Here is an 18,182-nt window from a genome sequence, read left to right as displayed (position 1 = left end):
CCCAATTAAAACTGTGATTGATACTATCATTTTCGTGATTGAAGACATTTCAATTAAAAAATTAATTGGATCAATTAATTTGGTGATTGAATCAGAGAAAAAATTTTTTGTGTGTGCCCGGTTCCAAAGATTTTGTCTTTACTTTAAAAATGTTGGTATTGATTCCGAGCCAAAGAAGCGGAGAATACAAATAAGGATACTTTTAAGATACAATTCTCTTTTAAATTTGGGTTTTGTGTATTTGCTTCTAGGAAGCAAATTTTAAATTTTCGCTTTTTCAGCTTTTTTTCTTCATATGCTATCAAAGTCCTTTAAAAACGAATTAACGACAACTTTATTTTCAAAATTAAGATTCGACTTCCAGTAGTAATTATGCTATGTTTCAAGTAAAAAGCGTCTTTAAAATAAAGTGTTGAAAACCATGTCCTATATTTGAACGATTTTTTGCTTTGTACTCAAGATGCAAAAAGACAACAAATTTAAAGACAATTTCATTAAATTTAAAGAATTTTTCTGAATTATTAAAGCCAAGTTGACCTTAGCCCAAACATTTTTTATTTCGTCTTATGATACCCATTTTTAAGTCAAATCACTTAATTATAAGGACATTACGACTTCATTGAAAAGATTATCGACTTTTGGACAAAGAAAAAACTTTATATTAGAGAAATGCGTCTTCTATTCTAAGCAAAATTTGCATTCGTATTTTAAAGACATGAAATCTTTGACCTCACGACAATGTTTTTTTCAGTGTGCTTTGTCTAATTCTGACTATAGCTCATAGTCAGTGATGCCAGGGAAAATGTTCGGTTTACCCTAAAAGGACAAAAAAAATTCCCTACTTTCCCATACATTCCCAAACAATTTTCCCTACAATATTTATACCCTGCGCCACACTGTGGAACAGGGTATTATAAGTTAGTGCATATGTTTGTAACACCCAGAAGGAGACGAGATAGGCACATGGTGTCTTTGGCAATAATGCTCAGGGTGGGTCCCTGAGTCGATATAACCATGTCCGTCTGTCCGTCCGTCTGTCTGTGAACACATTTTTGTGATCAAAGTCTAGTTCGCAATTTAAGTCCAATCACCTTCAAATTTGGCACATGCTCCTAATTTGGGTCAGAATAGAACCCTATTGATTTCGGAAGAAATCGGTTCAGATTTAAATATAGCTCCCATATATATCTTTCCCCCGATATGGACTAATATGCACCCAGCAGCCAGAGTTTTATACCGATTTGCTTGAAGTTTTGTACAAACATAACACTTAGTCGTATAGTCAAGTGTGCAAAATTTGATTGAAATCGGTTCTGATTTAGATATAGCTATTAGGGAGAAGATTAAGCATTGTAACAATGCGTGCCAAATTTGATTGAAATCGGTTCAGATTTATATATAGTTGCCATATATAGCTTTCGCCCGATTTACACTCATATGACCACAGAGGCCAATTTTTTACTCCGATTTAGTTGAAATTTTGCACAGGGAGTAGAATTAGCTATGTAGCTATGCGTGCCCAATTTGGTTGAAATCGGGTTTTTTATTAACATTGTTTTCCACCAACTTAAATTTTGAGTCTATAGATTTTGTAGAAGTCTATCAAATTCTGTCCAGATCGAGTGATATTTAAATGTATGTAATTGGGACAAACCTTTATATATAGGGTGATACGGTCAAAATTTGGTCAAGGGAAAACGCGTGTAAATCGGTTAAATCGTTTATTAAAAAATCAAATTAAATTTCTTTTTCAAATTCAATTAGTATAAAATTCAGGAAAAATATTCAGTTAGACTTTCGCTTTTCCAAATCCGAATTGCCGGGCCTCACGCTTGACACCTGCCATCAGATTTTGTACAGCCACCTTGTCCACCTTCTTCGCCGCAGAAAGCCAGTTTGCCTTGAACTGCTGCTCGTCCTTAGCAGTTTTTTGGTCTTCTTTAGGTTCCACTTGACAATAGCCCAGTATTTTTCAATTGGGCGGAGCTCTGGCGTGTTGGGAGGGTTCTTGTCCTTGGGAACCACCTGCACGTTGTTGGCGGCGTACCACTCCATGGCCTTTTTACCGTAATGGCAAGAAGCCAAATCCGGCCAAAACAGTACGGAACAACCATGTTTCTTCAGGAAAGGCAGCAGACGTTTATTCAAACACTCTTTCACGTAAAATTCTTGGTTGACAGTCCCGGAAGCTATGAAAATGCTGCTTTTCAAGCCACAGGTACAGATGACTTGCCAAACCATATATTTCTTTGCGAACTTTGACAGTTTTATGTACTTGAAAATATCTGCTACATTTCCCCTTCCTTTTGCCGTATAAAACTCCTGTCCCGGAAGCTGCTTGTAGTCGGCTTTGACGTAGGTTTCGTCGCCCATTACCACGCAGTCAAACTTCGTCAGCATCCTCGTGTACAGCCTCCGGGATCGCGCTTTGGCAGTCGTATTTTGTTTATCATTGCGATTTGGATTCACTACCTTCTTGTAAGTCGATAGTCCGGCTCGTTCTTGGCTCGATGCACGGTTGTAGACGATACACCCAGCTTATTTGCGGCATCTCGGAGATAGAGGTTAGGTTTCGCTTGAAACTACCGGCAACTCTCTTTGTCGTCTCAGCGGCTTCCGGTTTTCGATTTCTCCCCGATCCAGACTTCCTGGCTGTCGATAAACGTTCCTCAAACACTTTAATTACATTTGTAACGGTTGATTTGGCAACTTTTAGCGATTTTGCCAGCTTTGCGTGCGAGTAGCTCGGATTTTCGCGATGCGCGAGCAAAATTTTGATACGCTGCTCTTCTTGCTTGGACGGCATTTTGACAACTGAAGAGTGAATTCCAAAATCAAAATAGGAGCAACATTCTACACACACACACCTTCAAAATGAGGGGTGTTCAGGTTTTTTAAATGCAAAATTGAAAGAAATACGTCAAGTTTATATTGACCAAATTTTGACCGTATCACTCTTTAATTATATATAGCCCCCCCCCCCCGGTCCATAATTATATATAGCAAAATTCATCCGATTCGGTTAAAATTTGCAACATGGTGTTAGTATGTGGTCTCTAAGAAACACGATATGGACACGAATTGGTCCATATCGGTCCATAAATATATACAGCCTCCACATAAACCGTTCTCCAGATTTGATCTCCGGAGTCTCTTGGAGAAGCAAAATTCATCCGATCCGGTTGAAATTTGCAACGTGATGTTAGTATGTGGTCGCTAATAACCATGCCAAATTTGGTCCATATCGGTCTATAGTTATATATAGCCGATCCCCAATCACACACAAAATTGGTCCATATCGATTCATAATCATGGGTGCCACTCGAGCCAAAAATAATCTACCAAAATTTTCTTTTCCTCTGTTGGTTAAGCTACACTTGTAGTTTAGTCAATGTATGGTTTTAAGCTGAGATCAAAAAAACAACAACAATGATTAGAGAACAAAAACCAACAATAAGAAAACAAATCGAATGAAAATTTTATTTCTGTAGAAAAATTTCTCAACATTTTATTTCTATAGAAAATGTTCTTAAAATTTTATTTCTATACAAAATTTTGTCAAACTTTTATTTCTATGGTAAATTTTATCAAAATTTTATTTCTATGGAAAATTTTGTCAAAATTTTATTTCCATAAAAAATTTTGCTTTAGAAAATTTTATCAAAATTTTATTTCTATAGAAAATTTTGTCACAATTTTCTTTTCTACAGAAAATGTTGTAAAAATTTTATTTCAAAAAAAAATTTAGTCAAAATTTTATTTCCATAGAAAATTTTATCAAAATTTTATTTCTTGAGAAAATTTTGTTACAATTTTCTTTTCTACAGAAAATGTTGTCAACATTTTATTTCTATAGAAAATTTTGTCACAATTTTCTTTTCTACAGAAAATGTTGTCAAAATTTTATTTCTATAAAAAATTTTGTCAAAATTTTATTTCCATATAAAATTTTATCATAATTTTATTTCTATAGAAAATTTTGTTACAATTTTCGTTTCTACAGAAAATGTTGTCAACATTTTATTTCTATAGAAAATTTTGTCAAAATTTTATTTCTATAGAATATTTTGTCAAAAATTTTTTTGGCAGAAAATTTTGTCAAAATTTTATTTCTACAGAAAATTTTGTCAAAATGTTATTCTTATAAAAAATTTTGTCAAAATTTTATTATTTTTTTTGTATTTATTTATTTTATTATAGGAAATTTTATAAAATTTTATTTTTCGATAGAAAATTTTGTCAAAATTTTATTTCTAAATCTATAGAAATTTTAGCATCCTCACCATGAGCTTCTTGTGCATAGAATGTACTTAAGACAACCATTCGAGTATTTATCTTCGACATTCAACATTTTGTGCCTTTTCTTAAGATGACTTTAATTAATTTTGTTAATGACAGGTGATTGCAGCTAATTGAGTCCTTCAAGACATTTTAGCTCCTTTTTTTCTTTTTTGAATTTGCCTTTCGCCTGATGTTCGAAACATTTATTTACAATTCAAAAAGTACATACAAAGATTGTAATGGGATGAAACATCTCTTCTGGAAATAAAGGCGTCATTTATTGTAAGAGGAGGAAAAAAAAGCTTTCATTTTAATTAAAAGTAAATCATTGACGAAAGCTGGACTTCTTAAGAGATGGGGAGTGGGAGAGAGAAAGTCAGACATGATTTGCAAGGCATTGGCAAAATGTCATCCTATAGAAAAGGTATGTCGGAAAAATACAACCATAGAGATATCATCATGATCATCTCAGGGCACGTATATTGAGCAGCGTCAAAGGGGTTGCGAAGGGTATTCAGTCATTTGTGCTGTTTTTTGTTTTTCGTTCATCTTTACTCAGTTTGCTAGTTCACCATTCAATTTGCATATAAATCACAAACTTACAACTCTTTTATTACAACGCTTTTGTTTAACATTTCTTGATAGCAATTTAATTAACTTAACAAACTAATGATGATGACAAAGTGAAGCTGATGACTATGCTGATAAAGCTGACAAGTGGTTGTTATAATGTCATGCCACCATTGATGACTGACAGTATTAAAGGTAAAGCATTTGCTGATTCTTCAAACGGAGAGGCAGTCAACAAGGAAAGCTGGTTACACAAAACTCTGTTTCGATGTTAGATCAGGGCTTTTAAATTATAGCTCTTAGTAATTGCGACTAAGGGATGCAATAAGAAACTTGGCAAGAATTTTTCTAATTTCACTTAAATATGAAATTTTTAGGTTAGGTAAAATGGCAGACTGTTGTACAGTCAATTCTGATACCACATATTGTGAATTACTCTCTCATCAATAAGTGATGCTCGTTTCTATGTTTCGTTTCACAGAAATCCAAACTTAGTTTTAGAATGCAGTGCAATGACTTTGGAATACTAAGAAAAAACACCAGTACTTCCGACATGGGATAAACCTCCGCTAAAAATATGTTGGCATTCACTTGAAACAGAAATTTAACCCAGGACTAAACTCATTTATAAGCTGTCTGTATTAGCGGTGTGGTAATACATGCCCCACTGTATGTTATGCTACACTTTACAATTTTTTTGGCAACTTGTTTGCTACTGGAGTGCCACTATACCTAAACTAAACTAAATTAAAATTTACGAATACCGGGAAGAATTTTAATAAAGTATAGTGTAAAAACCTTTCGCAATGACCGGCAACCGACAAATCAAGAACTCGTCCTTATGAAAAGAAAAACTCGATTAATGCCCTAATTAACAAAAAATAGAATTAAAACCTTTCATTGGGTATGTGATTGAAATTTATCACTGTTGGCACTCGAGCCAAAAATATTTAATCTACCAAAACTTTGAGAAATTTTTATTTCCATAGAAAATTTTGTCAAAATTGTATTTCTATCGAGAATTTTGTGCAAATTTTCTGAAAATTTTATTTCTATAGAAAATTTTGTCACAATTTAGTTCTATATAAAAAATTTGGTCAAATTTTTATTTCAATAGAAAATTTTGTCAAAAGATTTATTTCTATAGACAATTTTATTGCTATAGGATATTTTTGTCAAAATTTTATATCTAGGAATATTTTGTTAAAATTTGATTGCAATAGAAAATTTTTGCAAAAGATTTATTTCTATAGAAAATTTTATTGATATAGGACATTTTTGTCAAAATTTTATATCTAGGAAAATTTTGTTAAAATTTGATTGCAATAGAAAATTTTGTCACAATTTTATTTCTATAGAAAATTTTGCAAAATTTTATTTCTATAGAAAATTTTCTCAAAATTTTATTTCTATAGAAAATATTGTCACAATTTTCTTTTCTACAGAAAGGTTTGTCCAAATTTTATTTCCATACACTTGTAGTTTAGTTAATGCATGGTTTTATGCTGAATTCAAAAACAACACAATGATTGAAGAATAAACCAAAAATAACAAAACAAAACGAAATTTTATTTCTATAAAAATTTTTCTCACAATTTTATTTCCATAGATTTGCCAAATTTGTCAAAATTTTATGTTTCAATAGAAAATTTTGTTAACATTTTATTTCTATAGAAAATTTGTCGAAATTTGATTTGTGTAGAAAATTTTGTCAAAATTTTATTTCAATAGAAAATTTTGTCAAACGTTTATTACCATAGAAAATTTTGTCAAAATTTTATTCTATAGATAATTTTGTAAAAATTTTATTCTATAGATAATTTTGTCAAAATTTTATATATATTTGTTGTTTTGATATCAGCTTTAAAACCATTGCGTTGACTAAACTACAAAAGTAGCTTAACCAACAGAGGAAAAGAATGTTTCTGATAATTGGTTGATAGTTTTGCTACAAGTAGAGGATGCTGATCAGGAATGTGGTAATTCCGAAACGTGCGTCCATCCAACCATCTTGCAGTCTATAAGGCTTTGCCCAAATAAATTTGACAAACATTCTTTTCCTCTGTTGGTTATGTTACTCTTGTAGTAACAACGCAATGGCTTTAAATCTGAGATCAAAACAACAAATATGATTGAAGTATAAACCAACAATAAAAAACAAAAACGAAAAAATTTTATTTCTATAGACAAAAATCTTATTTCTAGAGAAAATTTTGTCAAAATTTTATTTCTATAGAAAACTTTGCCAAAATTTTATTGCTGTCGAAAATTTTGTCAAAATTTTATTTCTATAATAGATTTTCTCAAAATGTTATTTCTATAGAAAATTTTGTCAAAATTTTATTTCTATGGAAAATTTTGTACAAACTTCTTTATTTATAGAAAATTTTCTGAATTTTTTTTTCCTGTAGAAAATTTTCTCAAAGTTTTATTACTGTAGAATTTATTTTCTATAGAAATTTTTGTACAAATTTAATTTTGATAGAATATTTTTTCAAATTTTTATTTTAATAGAAAATTTGCTGAAAATTTTATTTCTATAGAAAATTTTGTCAAATTCTATATCTCTAGAAAATTTTGTCCAAATTTTATTTCTATAGCAAATTTTGTCAATATTTTTTTTTCTATAGAAAATTTGCTGAAAATTTTATTTCTATAGAAAATTTTGTCCAAATTTTATTTCTACAGAAAATTTGTCAACATTTTATTTCTATGGCAAATTTTGTCAATATTTTATTCCTATAGACAATTTTGTCAAAATTTTATTCCTATAAAAAATTTTGTCAAAATTTTATTTCTATAGAAAATAGTGTCAAAATTGTATTTCTAAAGAAAATTTTCTCAACATTTTATTTCTATAGCAAATTTTGTCAATATTTTATTTCAATAGAAAGTTTTGTCAATATTTTATTTCTATAGAAAGTTTTGTCAAAATTTTATTTCTATAAAAAATTTTGTCAAAATTTTATTTCTATAGAAAATTTTGTCAAAATTTTATTTCTATAGAAAATTTTGTCAAAATTTTATTTCTATAGAAAATTTTGTCAAAATTATATTTCTAAAGAAAATTTTGTCAACATTTTATTTCTATAGCAAATTTTGTCAATATTTTGTCAATATTTTATTTCTATAGAAAATTTTGTCAAAATTTTATTTCTATAAAAAATTTTGTCAAAATTGTATTTCTATAGAAAATTTTGTCAAAATTGTATTTCTAAAGAAAATTTTGTCAATATTTTATTTCTATAAAAATTTTGTCAACAGTTAATTTCTACAGAAAATTTTGTCAAAATTTTATTTCTATAGAAAAATTTGACAAAATATTATTTCTATAGAAAATTTTGTTAAAGTTTTATTTCTATCGAAAATTTTGTCAACATTTTATTTCTATAGCAAATTTTGTCAATATTTTATTTCTATAGAAAATTTTGTCAAAATTTTATTTCTATAAAAAATTTTGTCACAATTTTTTTTCTATAGAAAATTTTATCGAAATTTTATTTCTATAAAAAATTTTGTCAAAATTGTATTTCTAAAGAAAATTTTGTCAACATTTTATTTCTATAGCAAATTTTGTCAATATTTTATTTCTATAGAAAATTTTGTCAAAATTTTATTTCTATAAAAAATTTTGTCAAAATTGTATTTCTATAGAAAATTTTGTCAAAATTGTATTTCTAAAGAAAATTTTGTCGAACTTTTATTTTGATAGAAAATTTTGTCAAAATTTTATTTCTATAGAAAATTTTTTCAACATTTTATTTCTATAGCAAATTTTGTCAATATTTTATTTCTATAGAAAATTTTGTCAAAATTTTATTTCTATAAAAAATTTTGTCACAATTTTTTTTTTTCTATAGAAAATTTTGTCAAAATTGTATTTCTAAAGAAAATTTTGTCGTAATTTTATTTTGATAGAAAATTTTGTTAAAATTGTATTTCTATAGACAATTTTGTTAAAAGTTTTTTTTTTGTTAAATAGGGTACAAATAATTCGTCTTGGCCCAACTTTAGGCCGTATATTCTTCTTCAATATCTTGCTTACGATATGAACTGTTCACTCAGTAGGGAGAGAGAGAGGGGTTTTGTTTCTTCCTTCTAAAACAATTGGCAATCAAACGCCAGCAAACCAAAGTAAAAATCGTGTTATGCATTTTAATTGGCTTTCAATAATAATGGGCTTCTTCACATCTACACTAGTACACTCATATGCATCTGTGATGTAAACAGCAAAAGATTTGCAATCAAAACTGACTATAGCACAGGGATAACAACAAATTGTATCATCCAAATGCACTCCACATATTAGTAAACATATACTAGTGCATGTAACTGGACAACCTTGCCAATGGCTCCATATGAATACAGTGAATACTACGAGTGAACCATACGAACCAACACTATCTCAATTACGTAAATAACTACAGTTCAAATAACATAGAAAATTACAACATGTCTGTTTTGGGCCAAAAGGATGTTGAGGCTTCGTCATCACCATCACCATCATCGTCATCAGCACAGTATTTATTTACCTCATGTCCTTGTCTAGGACATGTTGTAAATTTAAAATGAAAATTTGCCTACAACAAAAATTTTACAAAATAATTTTGGATCAAATTGTGAATGCAATTTGAAATTGGAAGAATACCAACAAAACCAAGCACTAAATGCAACGCAGTAGTAGTGCACGTGTCTGGTTTCAGGTTGGAATGAATCTATATGGCAGCCTAAAGGATGTGTTTATTATCATAGCATACACATACACACACACATGCATATTCACACGCACGCACTCAGTTGTATATGCCAATATCTGTGATGATGGCTATGAAGCCATCATAAACGTATTACCAAATGTAATACTCACTCATATACTCAGGACATTTTGATGGACTGACCACCAAGGCACTGTAATTGGAAGTACGAAGGCACAACGATAATGTTTCATATCCTTAGGGAAACACTACATCTAATGGATGTATTTTTGATATTTTTTTTTTTTTTGAGGAAGGCTTCTGGTGACGGAAATATTGGGAAGAAATAGCTACTCCTACACAACACCTTTTTCTCACTTTTACTTCAAGTCATTAAAGTAAGAAAAAAAATAATTGAAATAAGAGAATTTGTCTCACTTTCATGGGCAAAAAATAAAATGAAGTAGGATTTGAATATTTCTTTTAGAGTGTTTCTGAGTGTATATGTATGCAATAACAAGTATATACGGTTGTAAATTCGGCCAGACCGAATCTTTTGTACCCTCCACCATGTATTGCATAGGAAGTTCTATAAAACACTGTGTCCTCCATAATCAAATTAGCTGGGTTGTGGTAACACTGGCCGATGGCAGTCTAAGAGAGATTTTGTTTCGCAAAAAACGGTTGCCTTGTTGTTAAACTATTTGTCATTCCAAAGTTATTTTTAATTCGGAATATTGTGAGGGATACAGGACCCAAGAGATAGGACTATGTCCTTCATATTTTGAAATTAATTTCGAGAATAGCACACCATTTATTCCAATTGAAATCGCCATAAGTTGTAAGTTAGTGCATATTGAGTCTAGATTAGAGAAAACAAGTAAGAAAAAAAAAAAAGAAAAACCTTCCGATAGCCGGCTTATGCCGGCTGCCTGAACTGCCTGAATTTAATCTGATAATTGGTTGATAGTTTTGCTGCAAGTAGAGGATGCTGATGAGGAATGTGGTAATTCCGAAACGTGCGTCCATCCAACCATCTTGCAGTCTACAGCGCTTTGCCCAAATAAATTTGACAAACATTATTTTCCTCTGTTGGTTAAGCTACACTTGTAGTTTAGTCAACGCATGGTTTTAAGCTGAAATCAAAAAAAAAAAAAAAAAAAACAACAACAATGATTAAAGAACAAAACCAACAAAAACAAAACCAAACGAATGATAGTTGTATTTCTATAAAAAATGTCAAAATTTTATTTCTATAGAAAATTTTTTCAAAATTTTATTTCTATAGAAAATGTAGTTCAATTTCTATTTCTATAGAAAACTTAGTTAGATTTTTATTTCTAAAGAAAATTTTGTCAACTTTTTTTTTCTATAAAAATTCGTTTCAATAGAAAATGTTGTCAAAATTTTATTTCTATAGAAATTTTTGTCAACATTTTATTTCTATAGAAAATTTTGTCAAAATTTTTTTTCTATTAAAAAATTATGTCAAAATTTTATTTCTATAGAACATTTTTTGTCAAAATTTTATTTGTATTGAAGATTTTTTGTCAAAATTTTATTTCTGTAGAAAATTTTGTCAAAATTTTATTTTTATAGAAAATTTTGTCAAAATTTGATTTCTATAGAAAATTTTGTCAAAATTTTATTTCTATAGAAAATATTGTCAAAATTTTATTTCTATAGAAAATTTTGTCAAAATTTTATTTCTATAGAAAATTTTGTCGAAATTTTATTTCTATAGAAAATTTTGTCAAAATTTTATTTCTATAGAAAATTTTGTCAAAATTTTATTTCTATAGAAAATGTAGTTAAATTTCTATTTCTATAGAAAACTTAGTTAGATTTTTATTTCTAAAGAAAATTTTGTCAAATTTTTATTTCTAAAGAAAATTTTGTCAACTTTTTTTTCTATAAAAATTCGTTTCAATAGAAAATGTTGTCAACATTTTATTTCTATAGAAAATTTTGTCAAAATTTTATTTCTATAGAAAATTTTGTCAAAATTTTATTTCTATAGAAAATTTTGTTAAAATTTTATTTCTATAGAAAATTTTGTCAAAATTTTATTTCTATAGAAAATTTTGTCAAAATTTTATTTCTATAGAAAATGTAGTTAAATTTCTATTTCTATAGAAAATTTAGTTAGATTTTTATTTCTAAAGAAAATTTTGTCAAATTTTTATTTTTAAAGAAAATTTTGTCAACTTTTTTTTCTATAAAAATTCGTTTCAATAGAAAATGTTGTCAACATTTGATTTCTATAGAAATTTTTGTCAACATTTTATTTCTATAGAAAATTTTGTAAAAATTTCTTTTCTATTAAAAAATTTTGTCAAAATTTTATTTCTATAGAACATTTTTTATCAAAATTTCTTTTCTGTTAAAAAATTTTGTCAAAATTTTATTTCTATAGAACATTTTTTGTCAAAATTTTATTTCTATAGAAAATTTTGTCAAAATTGATAGGCTTTGGGGGACAAGCCGCATTTCCATATTTAAGAAGATTAAGGGACGTATTTATAGGAGCTTTATATCTGTTTATAGCAGTATTTCAATAAAATATTTTGCCAACAAATTGTTTCTATAGAAAATGTAGTCAAAATGTTATTTCGTTAGAAAATTTTGTCAAAATGTTATTTCTTTAGAAAATTTTGTCAAAATTTTATTTCTGTAGAAAATTTTGTCAAAATTTTATTTCTATAGAAAATTTTGTCAAAAGTTTATTTCTTTAAAAAATTTTGTCAAAATTTTATTTCTATAGAAAATTTTGTCAACATTTTATTTCTATAGAACATTTTGTCAACATTTTATTTCTATAGAAAATGTTTACAAAAATATATTTTTTAAAATTTTCATTTCTATAGAAAATTTTATTAACATTTTATTTCTAGAGAATTTTTTTTCAAAATTTTATTTCTATAGAAAATTTTGTAAAACTTTATTTCTATAGAAAATTTTGTCAAAATTTATTTCTATAGGAATTTTTTTCAAAATTTTATTTGTATGCAAAATATTTCAAATTTTATCAACATTTTATCTCTGGAGAATTTTTTTTCAAAATTTTATTTCTATAGAAAATTTTGTAAAACTTTATTTCTACAGAAAATTTTGTCAAAATTTATTTCTATAGGAAATTTTTTCAAAATTTTATTTCTATAGAAAAATTGATCAACATTTTATTTCTATACAAAATGTTTACAAAAATATATTTTTTTAAAATGTTCATTTCTAAAGAAAAATTTTTCAAAGTTTTATTTCTAGAGAAATTTTTTTCAAAATTTTATTTCTATAGAAAATTTTTGTAAAAATTTATTTCTATAGAAAATTTTGTCAAAATTTTATTTGTATGGAACATTTTTCAATACTTTATTTCTATAGATTTTTTTTTTCAAAATTTTATTTCCATAGAAAATGTTGTCAAAATTTTATTTCTATAGAAAATTTTCTCAAAATTTAATTTTTATAGAAAATTTTGTCAAAATTTTATTTATATAGAAAACTTGTGGTGTGTATTAGTCTGTGTTTTGCTATAGTCCTCATGTGGACCGATCTCCTGACTTTATGCTTGGGTTTTAGATTTCGCAATTTTTATCCTATTTGCTTCAAATTGGAAATCTGAAGGTATTTCAGGTCCACAAGACTGATTGCTGAAAGTTTTATAAGATAAAGCTAAATTTTCTATTCTGATAGGTTCACTGTTGTATGTGTTCGATTCCCCAATTAATTCTTGATTTAATTTACGAAATGCTTCCATAGCCCTTGGAAGATGAGTCTACATCTAAAAATTACAATTGCTCCAGACTAAAATCTTTAAAATCCTTGTTGGTATCGAGTAATCCAACATTTCAATCATTTTGTCTATATGTCAATCGTTCCTTCAAAGATGATGGTCATCATTGAAGCACAAATAACTAAAGCCGTCTACAAATTCAATTTCAAACTAAGTGGCAATTGATTGAGACTAAAGCTGGACACACAAAACGAAACTGTCGTTTAAAATCCTTGTCAAATAATATTTAACATTTGAAGGCTCTTTTGAAGGTGGAGATGAAACAGAATCCATAGGTTTCCATGGGATGGGATATTAAATCTGAATAGAGTTCAATGTGGTGGCATGACCAACTGATGGCAAAGTTCACCCGAATACCCATGGGATTTTCTATGAATCCGGTATTAGAATACTATTTCATATTATTTTTGGTGACAACAATGGAAATGATATACTCCGAACAAAAAAGAAAGTATCATATTATTATGCATTGTGGCATGTCATTTTTTCTGGACAACTAAGGGATAGTGGCACGGTTGCCACATTTGGTAGAATTCTACCGAAAATGGTAGATTTTTTTACTGTTTGGTAGATTGATAGAATTCTTGACGTTTTGGTAGATTTTTGAAATGATTTGTCCCCAACTAAGAGGCAGTTTACAAATTTTGTTTAGAAATAATTTGTTGGCAAAACTTTCTATAGAAATTAGATTTTGACAAAATTTTATTTCTATAGAAATAAATTTTGACAAAATTTTCTATAGAAATAAAATTTTGACAAACTTTTCCATAGAAATAAAATGTTGGAAAAAGTTCAATAGAAATAAAATTTTGACAAAATTTTCTATAGAAATACAATTTTGACAAAAAGTTCCATAGAAATAAAATTTTGACAAAATTTTCTATAGAAATAAAATGTTGACAAAATTTTCTATAGAAATAAAATTTTTACAAACTCTTCTATAGAAATAAAATGTTGACAAAATTTTCTATAGAAATAAAATGTTGACAAAATTTTCTATAGAAATAAAATTTTGACAAAATTTTCTATAGAAATAAAATTTTGACAAACTCTTCTATAGGAATAAAATGTTGACAAAATGTTCTATAGAAATAAAATTTTGATAAAATTTTCTATAGAAATAAAATTTTGACAAGGTTTTGTGTAGAAATAAATAAAATGTTGACAAAATGTTCTATAGAAATAAAATGTTGATAAAATTTTCTATAGAAATAAAATTTTGACAAGGTTTTGTGTAGAAATAAATAAAATGTTGAGAAAATGTTCTATAGAAATAAAATTTTGACAAAGTTTTGTATAGAAATAATATTTTGCCACACTTTTCTATAGAAATTAAATTTTAACAACATTTTATTTCTATAGAAATTAAATGATGACAAAATTTTCCATAGAAATAAAATGTTGACAAAATTTTGTATAGAAATAAAATGTTGATAAAATTTTCTATAGAAATAAAATTTTGACAAAATTTTCTATAGAAATAAAACTTTAACAAAATTTTCTATAGAAATAATATTTTGTCAAATTTTTCTATAGAAATAAAATTTTGACAAAATTTTCTATAGAAATAAAATTTTGATAAAATTTTCTGTAGAAATAAAATTTTGACAAAATTTTTATAGAAATAAAATTTTGACAAAATTTTCTATAGAAATAAAATTTTGATAAAATTTTCTATAGAAATAAAATTTTGACAAAATTTTCTATAGAAATAAAATTTTGACAAACTTTTGCATAGAAATAAAATGTAGACAAAAGTTCTATAGAAATAAAATTATGACAAAATATTCTATAGAAATAAAATTTTGACAAAATTTTCTATAGAAATAAAATTTTGACAAGATTATCTATAGAAATAAAATGTTTGACAAAATTATCTATAGAAATAAAATTTTGATAAAAGTTTTTATAGAAATAAAATTTTCACAAAATTGTATAAAGAAATAAAATTTTGACGAAATTATCTATAGAAATAAAATTTTGACGAAATTTTCCATAGAAATAAAATTTTGACAAAATTTTCTATAGAAATAAAATTTTGACAAAATTTTCTATAGAAATTAAATGTTGACAAAATGTTCTATAGAAATAAAATTTTGATAAAATTTTCTATAGAAATAAAATTTAGACAAAGTTTTCTATAGAAATAAAATTTTGACAAGCTTATCTATAGAAATAAAATGTTTGACAAAATGTTCTATAGAAATAAAATTTTGACAAAATTTTCCATAGAAATAAAATTATGACAAAATTTTCTGTAGAATAAAATTTTGACAAAATTTTCTATAGAAATAAAATTTTGACAAAATTTTTATAGAAATAAAATTTTGACAAAATTTTCTATAGAAATAAAACTTTGATAAAATTTTCTACAGAAATAAAATTTTGACAAAATTTTCTATAGAAATAAAATTTTGACAAACTCTTCTATAGGAATAAAATGTTGACAAAATATTCCATAGAAATAAAATTTTGACAAAATTTTCTATAGAAATAAAATTTTGACAAAATTTTCTGTAGAAATTAAATGTTGACAAAATGTTCTATAGAAATAAAATTTTGATAAAATTTTCTATAGAAATAAAATTTAGACAAAATTTTCTATAGAAATAAAATTTTGACAAGATTATCTGTAGAAATAAAATTTTGACAAAATGTTCTATAAAAATAAAATTTTGATAAAATTTTCTATAGAAATAAAATTTGACAAAATTTAATTTCTATACAAATTAAATGTTGACAAAATTTTCCAAAGAAATAAAATTTTTACAAACTCTTCTATAGAAATAATATGTTGACAAAATTTTCTATAGAAATAAAATTTTGACAAAATTTTCTATAGAAATAAAATTTTGACAAAATTTTCTATAGAAATAAAATTTTGACAAAATTTTCTATAGAAATATAATTTTGACAAAAATTTTCTATAGAAATAAAATATTGCCACACTTTCCTATAGAAACAACATTTTCTTTAGAAATAAAATGTTAACAAAATTTTCTATAAAAATAAAATTTTGGCAAAATTTTCTATAAAAATAAAATTTTTACAAAATTTTCTATAAAAATAAAATTTTTACAAAGTTTTCTATAGAAATAAAATGTTGCCAAAATTTTCGATAGATATAAAATGTTGACAAAATTTTCTATAAAAATAAATTTTTTACAAAATTTTCTATAGAAATAAAATGTTGCCAAAATTTTCGATAGATATAAAATGTTGACAAAATTTTCTGTAGAAATAAAATTGTGACAATATTTTCTATAGAAATAAAATGTTGCCAAAATTTTCGATAGATATAAACTGTTGACAAAATTTTCTGTAGAAATAAAATTGTGACAAAATTTCTATAGAAATATAATTTTGACAAATTTTTCTATAGAAATAAACTATTGCCACACTTTTCTATAGAAACAAAATTTTCGATAGAAATAAAATGTTAACAAAATTTTCTATAAAAATAAAATGTTAACAAAATTTTCTATAAAAATAAAATTTGGCAAAATTTTCTATAAAAATAAAATTTTTTCAAAATTTTATATAAAAATAAAATTTTGCCAAAATTTTCGATAGATATAAAATGCTGACAAATGTTTGTGTAAAAATAAAATGTTTACGAAATTTTCTATAGAAATAAAAATTTTGAAAAAAATACAATTTGACAAAAATTTCTATAGAAATAAAATTTTGACAAAATTTTCTATAGAAACAAAATTTTGACAAAATGTTCTATAGAAATAAAATTTTGATAAGATTTTCTATAGAAATAAAATTTTGACAAGATTATCTATAGAAATAAAATGTTGACAAAATGTTCTATAGAAATAAAATTTTAACAAAATTTTCTATAGAAATAAAATATTGCCACACTTTTCTATAGAAACAACATTTTCTTTAGAAATAAAATGTTAACAAAATTTTCTATAAAAATAAAATATTTACAAAATTTTCTATAAAAATAAAATTTTTACAAAGTTTTCTATAGAAATAAAATGTTGCCAAAATTTTCGATAGATATAAAATGTTGACAAAATTTTCTATAAAAATAAATTGTTTACAAAATTTTCTATAGAAATAAAATGTTGCCAAAATTTTCGATAGATATAAAATGTTGACAAAATTTTCTATAGAAATAAAATTTTGACAAAACTTTCTATAGAAATAAAATTTTGACAAAATTTTCTATAGAAATAAAATTTTGATAAAATTTTCTATAGAAATATAATTTTGACAAAAATTTTTATAGAAATAAACTATTGCCACACTTTTCTATAGAAACAAAATTTTCGATAGAAATAAAATGTTAACAAAATTTTCTATAAAAATAAAATGTTAACAAAATTTTCTATAAAAATAAAATTTTGGCAAAATTTTCTGTAAAAATAACATTTTTAAAAAAATTTTATACAGAAATAAAATGTTGCCAAAATTTTCGATAGATATAAAATGTTGACAAAATTTTCTGTAGAAATAAAATTGTGACAAAATTTTCTATAGAAATATAATTTTGACAAATTTTTCTATAGAAATAAACTATTGCCACACTTTTCTATAGAAACAAAATTTTCGATAGAAATAAAATGTTAACAAAATTTTCTATAAAAATAAAATTTGGCAAAATTTTCTATAAAAATAAAATTTTTACAAAATTTTATATAGAAATAAAATTTTGCCAAAATTTTCGATAGATATAAAATGCTGAAATAAAATTTGACAAAAATTTCTATAGAAATAAAATTTTTACCAAATTTTGGTTGGTAGTTTTCTGGTAAAATGTTCCCCAACTTTTGGTAGATTATTTTCGGTTCAAGTGGCAACCGTGGATAGTGATGTTTTTGTAATGG

General features: G+C 25.5%; 1 protein-coding gene across 9 annotated transcripts in view; it reads right to left on the bottom strand.

Moving 5' to 3' along the window:
- Nucleotides 1–18,182, bottom strand: part of bru3 (CUGBP Elav-like family member bruno 3) — a 1,184,422-nt gene that overhangs the window by 411,260 nt on the left and 754,980 nt on the right. The gene's annotated exons all lie outside the window — the stretch shown is intronic.

Source organism: Haematobia irritans, chromosome 4, assembly GCF_050003625.1.
Source record: "Haematobia irritans isolate KBUSLIRL chromosome 4, ASM5000362v1, whole genome shotgun sequence".
Classification (NCBI taxonomy): Eukaryota; Metazoa; Arthropoda; class Insecta; order Diptera; family Muscidae; genus Haematobia; species Haematobia irritans.
This window is presented reverse-complemented; position numbering and strand designations above follow the sequence as displayed.